We start from the raw sequence: 11,509 nt of genomic DNA, 5'->3' as shown, positions 1-11,509 counted from the left end.
AAAAAGCGCTTGCTTGAACCATATTTTTCATATGCCCCCCGATGGTCGATTGAAAGTACGCTGTTGCCCTGGTGGCCCCTGAGGGATGCTACTCCGGCTGACGCCGCAGGCCGCACCGGCTATACTGGGGCACTGGGACCAGTGCGGCCCAGCGCACATACAGCGCTTCTCCCAGTGCATCGCGGATGCCAGCGACACACCCAGCGTCAAAAGTCTAATCCCAGCGTTCTTCTCCCATCGCACCAGTGCAGCCAGTGTCTTCCCGTTACTGCTCCAGTGAATATCGCAGACCTCCAGCGCGCCCAGCAGATCCAGTGCAAAGCCAGCGCGAAAATCTTACTGGTTTCGCACTGGAGACGCTAGTTTTTGCAATAGGGTCGGGAAGTGGAAGGGGCCAGGGAGCTGGAGGGCACACTCATAGGCGTAGTGAGGGGGCTGACCCTGCAATTGCATTCACAGGTGGCATGCCTGGTTCGCCAGGGGAGGTTTCAGCATAACGCCTTTTTCTTCCACCCCCCCCCCCCCCCCTGTCACAGGAACCAGGCAGCCACCTGCGAATAAATGCGTGTGCCTCCAAATCGTCCACCCCAACTTTTTCGCAAATGGCACCTGCACAAAAAAAATGAGGAAACAAAATTTACAACACTATTAAGAGGCATACAAAATCGCGCGCATTATTTTAGGAAGATGTAGAAAATTCCAGGATTCATGTACCGAAATTTATGGTCAATGAGAAACACTATACTGATGAGTTCCAGATTAGTTTCAGCTGCCTTGGGTTTATTAGGATGAAAGACGCACATACATTGCATAGCATGTGCCCTGTTGCATTTTGATCGCCTCCACAGCAATACGGCTGAGACAGCCAGTGTTTCATCCCACACTAGGAATTAGTGCTTGATTGTCAGCTGTCTCCGCATATGACTGGCGCGCTAGTTTTTTGCCGCTCCTACGCTTTCTGCGATGTGCAAACAGTTTATACTAAATATCGTTACCAAGAGAATGTTCGGCGACCATTTGCATTTTTTTTAAATGGCTAGATATAATATACACAAGCGATCTAAGCCCACGACTGCTGCACTGCCCGCTGGTTAGCTGATATACGCTTTTGACTGGTTCTGTGGGTAGTTCACTTAAACGGGAGCTCACTTAAACGGGTAGCTCACAGGTGCATCATTTTTACACATATACTGCTTGTCCAAGCAAATTTGATCCAAGGAATAAAAAAAAAACATTTCGGAGGCAGGCAAAGGAAACCAGATATATATATTGCTGGAAGCTACCTTGAGCGCAAAAAAAAAGGTTTTGTTTGGAATCCTTAATTGACATTATTTACCTAAATTACTGATTAATGACTTACACAATAAATGGTGTTGCTACTTTGAAGAGTACCGGCACAAACCACGTTTGTTTATTTGTGATAAAGAACCCTCACGTCTGCATTTTGAACGCCAGATACAATAGGAAACCACGAAAATACAGAAATCTGATTCCCGGACAATACAATTGAGGACTTGGCTTGGCTCGACAGCCCTGTGTAGCGTTAGACCTACAAGTTGCCTATGGTTTCTTCGTCCGCGCCAGCACATCGTCCAACAAGCCTGTATTTGTATTTTACAGCTGAAAAATACTGTTAAACTCATTTATATCCTTCCCGCTTTGTAGTCATTATCCGCATTGCAAAGTTCGGCGCGCTCATTGTAACTCGAGCCTTCATGTGCGCCAAAGGGCCGACGCGAAGCAACCATCGCCAGCATATCACCCTTACTCATGCATGGGGCTAGCAATCATAGCGGCAGGTTGTTTTGTCCGCTCAAAATCATGTTGTGAGCAGCACAATTGAGGTGCGCGAATGGGCTGGTAACGGTTTCGGTATCTACATAACCCGGAATTTATCTGCAGCTGGAAAAAGAGGTACACATGAGGTTTCTAACCGCAAATATTGAAACAGGGGTTTCCGAACGTGCTCACCGAATCTGTAAGTCCTATTTATTGTCTAAAGTGAATATTTAGTACTTGAAGCGAATAACCGCACTTCCCCACGTACAAAATAAAAATTTTCTGCGCTGTCCTAAGTGGCTGCCAGCAATGCCCCACCGGTTTCCATCGTCTGTTTCTAATGGTTTATTTATAACCCTTAGCTCAAGCTATGGGGCGCAGCAGGTGTAATGTAGCTTGAATAAAACCTGCAAGAGATCATACATATGGGTAGATTTGTAAGGTTTACAGACTTCACTTACAAATTCTACAGGAATCGCGTCACTGCGGCCTTTCTTTAAAATTGACACGTAATAGCGCTATATTCGTGGCTAAAATAAAGTACTCAACGCATTAATTCAGCTTAGCAAATGCAGCTGTAACAGAAAGTGAGGGCTGGCGACACCTAAGGTGTGCCTAGCTTTCAAATTTTCTTAGATGGCACAACCGTTCGAAATATGGAATAATAAAAAAAGCCCTTGATATTGGCTTTCTCACAGCGTATTATGGGTGCCTTAGATAAGAAACATAATCGAGGTCCCATGGCCATCTTTCGTTTCCAATGAAATTCTTATATGTGGTGGGCAAATATCTAGACACAAAAGAATTAACCTTAGTTTTTCAAGATACGCGTAGTTTCCTCGAAAAAAACAATTGTATGGTATATCTCTAGAGGTAGAAAACGCTGTTTTTGCCATTTCAAAATGTTGCAAGTTTGGATACCATGATTTTGTCATCTGCTCTTTTTTACTCACTAAATATATGCAGGTTTTATATTTACAAACACTAATAGAAACCTATTTTGTTTTTGCAGTTGTGTTATTAAAAAATCGCAAACTTTTCTTCAGGAGCGATACGCTGCAAAAATATTCATTTTTAACCTTATGTACTGGCATGTGATGCATTATGTTGGTTGCACTAAATATGTTTTCACTTCCTGACGCATGTTCTTAATTCCAGGCAGTATCTGGAGCTCCAGACCACTAGGTGTGTTCTCCACAACGCATCAAAATTGCTCAGAATTCGAAAACAGCAGTAAAGGGCAAATTTTCTGCAATTAAAAAAAGATCATCTTCGATTTTCATTCAAATCCCTCTCAAAAATCTTCAGTACCTCAAAAATATCACGGACTAAAAAGTGTTGCGTTATACTGTTTAAAAATATAACATTAAATATTAAACCGAGTGCTTGTGCTGATAATGGCCAAACTCAGCCTGCATTCTTGCAAGATCCAATAATATCTTGGCACAGAAACTATTTCTCTACATTATCTAGGTTCCATTATTTCTGAAAACATTTGAAGCTCTAGATTTGTGTGTGTATCTGCATATTATTTTGAAATTGGACAAAAGTAAGAAAATGGTAAAATAAGGAAAACTGATTAGAATTGAAGAAACGGCCGCAACATCAATTTTTATCAAAACCTGTGGAAACAATGCAAAGTACTTTGTTAATTTGAGTCAGTAAATATATTGAATTCTGCAAAATGTAATATTAGAAATATAAAAATGCTTGTTTTTGTTCTATAGATGTGCTTATATGGCTCCCCCTTATGGAATAGGCATCAAAACTTCAATTTAGTATCTGCTGAATTTAGTTACATTTTACCTTAAGTAAACTTTAAAACCTTGTCAGCGCTTATACACCGTTTTTCTGCTTCTGGGACAAATACTTAATGTAGCTTAAATGGTAATAATTCACTATTTCTGTCCATTTCATTGCAGAACGCAAGTGAAGGCTGAACTTTTTCTCTGTCCTGCATTCTTTTTTATTGCTAGGTGCAATAGTATTCAATCTAGGTTATTAATATATTATTCCATTTCTCAGCTTTGACCACCACTAACAATACTATATTTTTGAAGATGATTTTTCAATGTGTAATTTTTATAATTACAATCATAAGCAAATCGCTTTCCAGCATAATACTTTTGGTGGCGTTACAGAGAACACACATAGCAGCTTAGAGCTCCAAATTCTGCCTTAAATTAACAATATGACCTGCGTAATAAACACAGAATGTTTTAGTGCAAACAACGCAACGCATCACGCCAGTATGTAAGGTTGAACATTAACATTTTTGTAGCGCGTTGTTCTTGAAGCAAAGTTTGCGATTTTTTACTAAATCAACTGCATCAATGAAACACACTTTTAATACTTCTTATACAAGTAAACGTTACCCAAATGCGGTGAGTAAAAAACAGTGGATGACAAAATTTTACGCAACCAGCCGGCCTCCAAACGTGCAACTTTTTGAAACGACAAAAACGGCGTTTTCCAGCTTTAGTGATAGGAGTTTTTTTGTTGTTTTTTTCGAGAATACTACGCCGCATCTGGCAAACCTAAGGGTCATTCCTTTGTGTCGAGACATTAGCCCACGACATATGAAAATTCAATTTAAAAAAATGGTGATGGCACCACGATTACTGTTCCTGTCCGAAGACATCCATATTTGTTTTCATTTCGTCTCTTCAAACAGGCTGGTTTAGCCAATGCGTTGAATAAAAATATCATCGCATATATTAAAGATTTTCGCCCTATATGTTATACCTAAAGCTACCTATATTGTCACAACTGTCATACATTATTTGTAGCTGAAACAACATCACAAAAGGGATTCGATTGCAAATTGTTCGCTAGGTAAATAGACGTACGAGATGACACACGTATACTTTGTAGAATACAATTTAGGAAAGAGCAGATACAAACTACAGGCAAATAATGCTATGATATGGAGAATATGTATTACTCCGGTTAACAGTAAAAAAATCAACTTTTAACATATTAATATATTCGACAAACTATTGCATGCTCACATAGGAACACAATGAGTTCATCCACGCATCTAATGTCTATGGGCATTAGATGTGTGGATGACTTCGTTTTATTCCAATTCGTGCGTCACTCAAAATATTTGAACGAGAAAAAAGTTAATGTCTACACAATTTTCAGTAAGTATACCACAAATTATACTAAGGTGCTTCATATATGTCACATCACCTAGCAAGTGAAATGGGATAACAGAAGTAATGAGACTCTAACCCTCATCAGCATTTCGCTTTTGCACCATCTTTGCAAGTTTTTAGGCAGGCTTTTCCACTGATTATCCTCTTCTTTATACCCCTGCCACCCACAGGACACAAATCTTCTGGGGGTACCGAACTGTTGGTTTTCGCACCAGTGATACAACTTAATCGATCCATTTATACGTAGAAAACACTAAAAAAAATGAAAGCATGTATGTGTAGGCGCAATCATTCACCGGCGATTTAATATGATTTGAACAATAAAATCAAGGGATCACACTCGAAGTAACAAAAAAGTGGTGGAGAGATAGGAATTGAAGAAATGAAAGGCGGTTGCTTTCTGCAAAAAGCCAATAGCAAGAGGTCCACTGTCTATAAGAATAGGCAATAAAAATAAGGCATATTTAAAGGTGCATGCAGCAGTTACAGTGATGCAGTGCTACCTTTTTTTAGGCAGGCTTTTCCGCTGATTTTCTTCTTCTTTATTGCCCTTCCAACCACAGGACACATATCTTCTGGGGGTTGTCGGTTTTCGCACCAGTGATACAACTCAATCGATCCATTTCTACGTAGAAAACGCTCCCGATGCGCATCTAAAAAAAATGAAAGCATGTATGTGCAGGCTAAATCATTCACACATGATAAAAAATATGATTTGAACAATGAAATCAAATGATCACACCCAGAGCAACAAGAAAGTGGTGGAGAGATAGAAATTGAAGCAATGAAAGACGGTTGCTTACTGAACAAAGCCTATAGCAAGAGGTCCTGCGTCTATAAGAATAGGCAATAAATTAAGCCATGTTTATAGGTGCATGCAGCAGTTAAAGTGATGCAGTGTTACCTTTCTTTTTCACTGCAGTGATTGGTATAAATATTACAGCAATTGCTAGGCATCTCAGGTAGCCCCATTGAAAACTTCATCCAAGGTACCGAGGAGCAGTGGCGTGTTATTTGCAGCTGTTAACGGAAAGACAGGCTATCCTGTGAGTGCATGCGCATTTCCTCCTTTTTGTACCTTGAATAAAAGCGACAGAACAGTGAGTGTTGTAAGAGGTGCAGCGTCCCTAGGAATGGGGAACAAAATTAAGTTTTAATAAACAGAGGTACAAAAAGAAGCAAATATGCCTGCAATAATAGCATGATGGCCTACCTTTTGATCAACAGCTGTAAACAACCTGTCACTGTCAGTCGGTTCTTTAGATAGGCTTATCAATGCCAGAGCTTAAAGCTAAGAGCAATATGAGTAATATTTATTGCGGTCACGGTCGTAAACAATTCTAGCGGAACACTCCATTACTGTAACTATTCAACCGTCCATTTATACATATCGTTCATTAAAGAACCATGCACATCATATTAAGTTGCTCTTTTCTACTCCCAAATGATTTCCTATAGAATTAGAATACGTGGATCGCTGCTTCGGTTTCAACATTTTTGCACGATGGCTATGGCGTGCACTTCATGCATACGGTACGGTACGTGAGGTACAAAGAGCTGTAATTGCCGAACAGGCGGACCTGACGGCCTCTCCCATTTCGCCTGAAAGTGTGCGCCGTGATCGAGCGCTTCGCGAGCAATATTTCGGACGATATGCATGGTTGCCTCATACCGGCCGTCAATGTTTTGTACAATGTGTCCCGCGTGCACGTTGTTTACTTTGCAGTGACAGGGACGCAGTGCACACACGGCTGATGTGCCTTTTTGCTTGTATTGTTATTTTCCCCCGCCTTCGAAGCGCGTCTGCGAAATCGCTCTCCTATTGTCGCCGCTTTCTGATAACGCCCTCACCTGAAGGCGCGGACTCAGAAGAGGGGCGTCGATTTAGAAAATTTTGAAAAGGGGCTCACTTGCGCTGTTCACGGCTTTCAATTCCTCAATATGATATTAACCATTATAAAAGTGGAGGTTCATTATGACTTAATTATAGCCTAATCATCAAGCGGCATCACGCACTTGTCTGCCCCACTGTAAAATTCGCTTGCACAAACGGCACGAACAGTTTTCAAAACTTCGTCTGTACATCTGAAAACAAAAAACTGCCCTTAACTCTTTACAAAATCCAAAAACTGTGCGAACATGGCTTCCTGCGCGCAGAAGAGAGGCTGTCCAAAATATATGTACAAAGCCGGGCGCATAGTATCTGGTTACTAATTGATTGCGGCGCGCTGCACAGTCAAAAAACTGCGCAAATGGCTGCCTGCAGTGTTCTGTCACGTGTTGGTGGCATACACACCTGTTACGCACGGCTCCTCTATTTTCGGCGCAATTGCTATTATATCGCAGCCAGCAAATAAGTCCACGAACTTGCTTGCATGTAACCCGGACGAAAATTCGCTTAGTTCTTGAAGTCATGCTTCGCGCAGTTGTTTCGAGGAGAATACGGAAAGAGAATATTTGGGACTGGTAGGAGATTATATAGAACCAATTATGAAGCAACGGCATGCTGCAAAGATATATACTCACGGTCTAAGATGACGGCGTTCACTGAGTCTGATAATGCCGATGGTATCCCGCCGTTGCTGTAATCCGTACTCCGGCGACATTTCACAGCTCAGCTATTCACTGATATGTAGCAAGCACCAACCGGAGCACATGGACATGTATAGGCGCAAGAGAAAATTATACACAGCACAATGAAAAAGAAAATTAATGAGGGAAGAAATTAAAGAAAGGTTCAAGAAGTGGTCACAAGTCTTGTAGCGTCTCCAACAAGCTCTGAAATGAACGCTTCGGGAGGAGGCCGCACAGCAGCGCAGCTGGGGATGCTGTCTGTTGTGTCTTGCACGTAGACGCGTAGGCGAGGGGGAACAACGACCCGCTCAACCAGCGCACGATTCCCGCCGCGGTGTTGTGTTCGCAAGGGCTGCGCGTGGGAACGAAAGACCAACGACCCTCTCAACATTCCATTCCTCCTTTACCCAGCCCTCTTCTGCTTGCACCGGCCAGCCGTGACTTCGGACCGTGCCGATGAGCGGCCGCCAGAGCGCACCACTCGAGTCGAGTTCTAATAAATAGTTTTGTTTTGTGTGTTCGCAAACGCATTGTTTCTTCAAGCCAACCACGAACAAACATTTTCTAAAAAAATAGAAAGCCTCCCCATCTACCATCGACATTCTTGCGTAAATCCATAGAGTTGGTGCATCGACAAATGCGCGCGTCCCCTCCCTTTCGCCACCTATGATCGACCAAAGGATTATCGTTCGACCTTTTATATTTACTTCAAAATATTATATATTGTTGCGTGATGACTGATTAATAATGTCAAAGAGGCGGAGTTCCGAGCTTCTCTTCTATTCTGGCCAACTTTGGTTATAGATTATACAAATTATGCTCAAGTTAGCTAGCTGAAAATTATCCGACTAAATATATACATGTTTTTATTTGTATTCAGTTAATGTTCGCTTTTCGGGTATGAGTAGATGTTTTTATAAAAATTCTCAACATCGGCCCAGGAAACGAAAATTTTCCTAATTTGCAGGCCTTTATTTCAGAAAAGGTTCATGGTAGAGCAGCAATAATTCCACAATATGTTCTCAGCATAATTATCCGCAAACAGCTAAAGCTCATATTTTTATGACATTTGGATACAGAGATACGATCGCGCTAATTTACAGAAAACAGCGAACATTGAAAATTTTTAGGAAAACAAAAACAGTTTTCACATGGTTAAACTTTTTCCACCTATTCTGCACTACCTCAGCTTTCGAAACCATTATAACACCTTGCATAATTTTGTTGCGCAAGTAATTATGGCCACATCGATAAAGCCTTTGTCCAATTATAGCGCACCGCGCTGTTCTGAACATTCTACGGAATTTGTGAATTGTTCAAGGTTTTTAAATTTAGGCATATAATTTTGTAACAGGGAGAAATATATTTACAAAAGAGGATTAAAGATATATACATTGAGGAACAGCCAAGGAGCCAGGCTACGAGGGCCGCCCATTCGACGCACTTCTTTTTCTTAATCTTCCACAAACGAACGCGCCACTTCGTCCTCATAATTCTCCAGCTGTAACAATATTTCTTCGCTCATGTTTTGTCTCGACTTCGCAAATCGACGGTGACAGACACAGCAATGAATGATTCAGAATCAATTTTGTGCGCGTCGAGGTCCTGATGCGCTGTGGCATCAGGCAATACACAGACGTTTTTCGCAATCACCTTCACCTTAACGCGGATTGCACAAAAAGACGATAACGTTCAATGAGCAAGCAACGTATTCCAAATCATTTTAGTAGAATGAAAGAATTCGAAAGGGCATGGAAAACTGCCTCATTAAAACAGTGTTTCTAGGCTGCATTCGTTTTTTCGAATGACTCGACAGCGCACATTATTTTCATTCCTGTACAGTTTTTTTTATTCCTTTGCCACCGCCTAGCGCGGTTGGAATGGTCAAACTCTAAAATAATAGGCGGAAAAAACTATTTTTTGTTTATTGGCGATATATATGTTGTGCGCCATATAAATGTACCGGGGCCTTCATGCTCGCAGTCTGCACGAAAAACTGTCATTTTTTTTTACCACCGTGTGAATGCCCAAAACTAAAATGGTAACCTCGCGAGTCTTCCGGCTTTTCATTTTCCAGTGATTGCGTCTAGAAAGTACACACATCGTATTCGGTCCTTTCTCCAGGTAAACAGACGATGCTGCGCGTAGTTCCTTATGGATAATACAAAAGCACTAGAACAAAAACATCGCTGAGAAAATGGTCATTTGTTCCTTCAACTTGAGGCAATGTTTTCCTTCTCGGCAATGAAAAAGCTACCTTCTAATCACTAATTTAATGTCACATGAACATGCTATGACGACACGATTTCGTTTTTATGCGCGTTCTCACTGACAACTGGATTTGTACTATAGGTTAAGATAGATGCAGGGATGTAATCGGCGTCCAATACAGGCATATTGGGTCGTGAGTGCTAGCCGGTCTGGGGTATACATATGTGGTCGCACGGTCGTGCTATCATTAGATATAATTGTGCGACAAACGTATGCGCCTGCGACGAAATCTGCATGCATGCCAATATGCTAAAACCCTAAACACATATAGCTGACCCCGAAAGGTGCGCCGCATATGAGCGCACCGAAAAGACGAATCCAGACAGTTGCAGCGGTACGTGCTTGAATGCGTTATAGTAATTGTCGTCCCGTACGTGGTACTTTGTGAGGTCCTGAGGTCCGAACGATCGGCTGAAATGTCGGAATTAAATGCCGCGGTTTGGTGTCCAGCGCACGTGTATTCAACCATAAAAATGGAGAATTTGTTTTGATTGAATGGTCAACGGAAAATATTCACTTCGGCAGCCCATTAAAGCTGCGTTTTTAGGATGGCAATGACAATTGCGAGATCAGGGGACAAAGTGGTCCATCGTGGGCAGTTTTTATACAGGGATAGCTAATACTGGAAAAACACAAGATAAATTGCAATGGTCCATTACAGCCAGTTTAAAACAACGGAACGGTCAACGTCGGAAGAACACAGGACACCTTGGTCCATTGCAGCCAGTTTTAAAAACTGAACGGGCAACGCCGGAAGAACACTGGACAACATGGTCCATTGTAGCCAGTTTTAAAAAAGGAACGGCCAATGACGGCGGAACACAGAACAACTTGGTCCATTGTAGCCATCTTTAAAAAACTGAACATCCAATACTGGAAGAACAGAGGATAACATTGTCCATTGTAGCCATGTTTAAAAACCGGAACATCCAATGCCGGAAGAACACAGGACAACTTGGTCCATTGTAGCCAGTTTTAAAAAACGGAAAACCCAATGACGGAGGAACGCAGGACAGCTTGGCCCATTATAGCCATTTTTAAATCCCGGTGCGACCATTATTGGAGGAACAACGGCAATCTCGGTCCAACATAGATATTCTGTATGCACGGCAGTGCCAATATCGGGAACACACTGTACATCTTGGCCCAAGCTAGCCAGAGTTGGCTATTGGCAGCGCCAACACTGGGAGAGCACTGGCTAGACTGGGCCATTGTTGGACATTGTGTTCACTGGCATGTCCTATGTTGGGAGCATGCTGGTTAGGCTGGCCCAATGCAGGGCCCCTGTTTGCCGTCGTACTTACAACATTGGCCCAATGCTTTGTGCTGCCTGGGTGAATTGCTCATGAGACAGCGGAACGTGTAACCTGCGGAAAGCCAGGCATAGAAGCTAGCTCCTAAGAAGCTGGCCTCATGTATTTCTGTTCTGGCGCCATGCTTGAACTTAGTTTTGTTTAAATATGGACTTTGAAGTCGGGCAGTTTAAGCGCTGGTGGTGTCAAGCCACTGCACGCAACGCGCACGCGTAGAGGACAGTGGAGGCGTATGCGAAATAATATGAAGAAATTTAAAAACAAATTTTGTGGTTTATAGTCTTTTTTCATCTATTTTCAGATGACTGGACACGGATGCTATCAAAAGTAGCATTTGCTGAGGAAAGTTTAAAAACCTAATAGAACATTTAAGACAGGGTTAAAAGTCAACGCTTTCTCAAATTGGTCTAT

General features: G+C 42.0%; 1 long non-coding RNA gene across 1 annotated transcript; it reads right to left on the bottom strand.

Annotated features, from left to right (window-relative positions):
* Nucleotides 1–385: 385 nt before the first annotated feature.
* On the bottom strand, nt 386–7,545 carry LOC146177333 (uncharacterized). The gene is made up of 3 exons (XR_014701302.1): nt 7,467–7,545; nt 5,444–5,593; nt 386–609 (listed from the first exon to the last, which is right to left on the bottom strand). It is a non-coding gene; the product is annotated as an uncharacterized LOC146177333 (long non-coding RNA).
* Between the last annotated feature and the right edge of the window lie 3,964 nt (nt 7,546–11,509).

This window comes from Amblyomma maculatum, chromosome 10, assembly GCF_055883805.1.
Source record: "Amblyomma maculatum isolate TAMU_Amacu chromosome 10, ASM5588380v1, whole genome shotgun sequence".
In the NCBI taxonomy this organism is placed as follows: Eukaryota; Metazoa; Arthropoda; class Arachnida; order Ixodida; family Ixodidae; genus Amblyomma; species Amblyomma maculatum.
The sequence above is the reverse complement of the archived record's forward strand: the minus strand, read 5'-3'. Positions and strand labels throughout refer to the sequence as shown.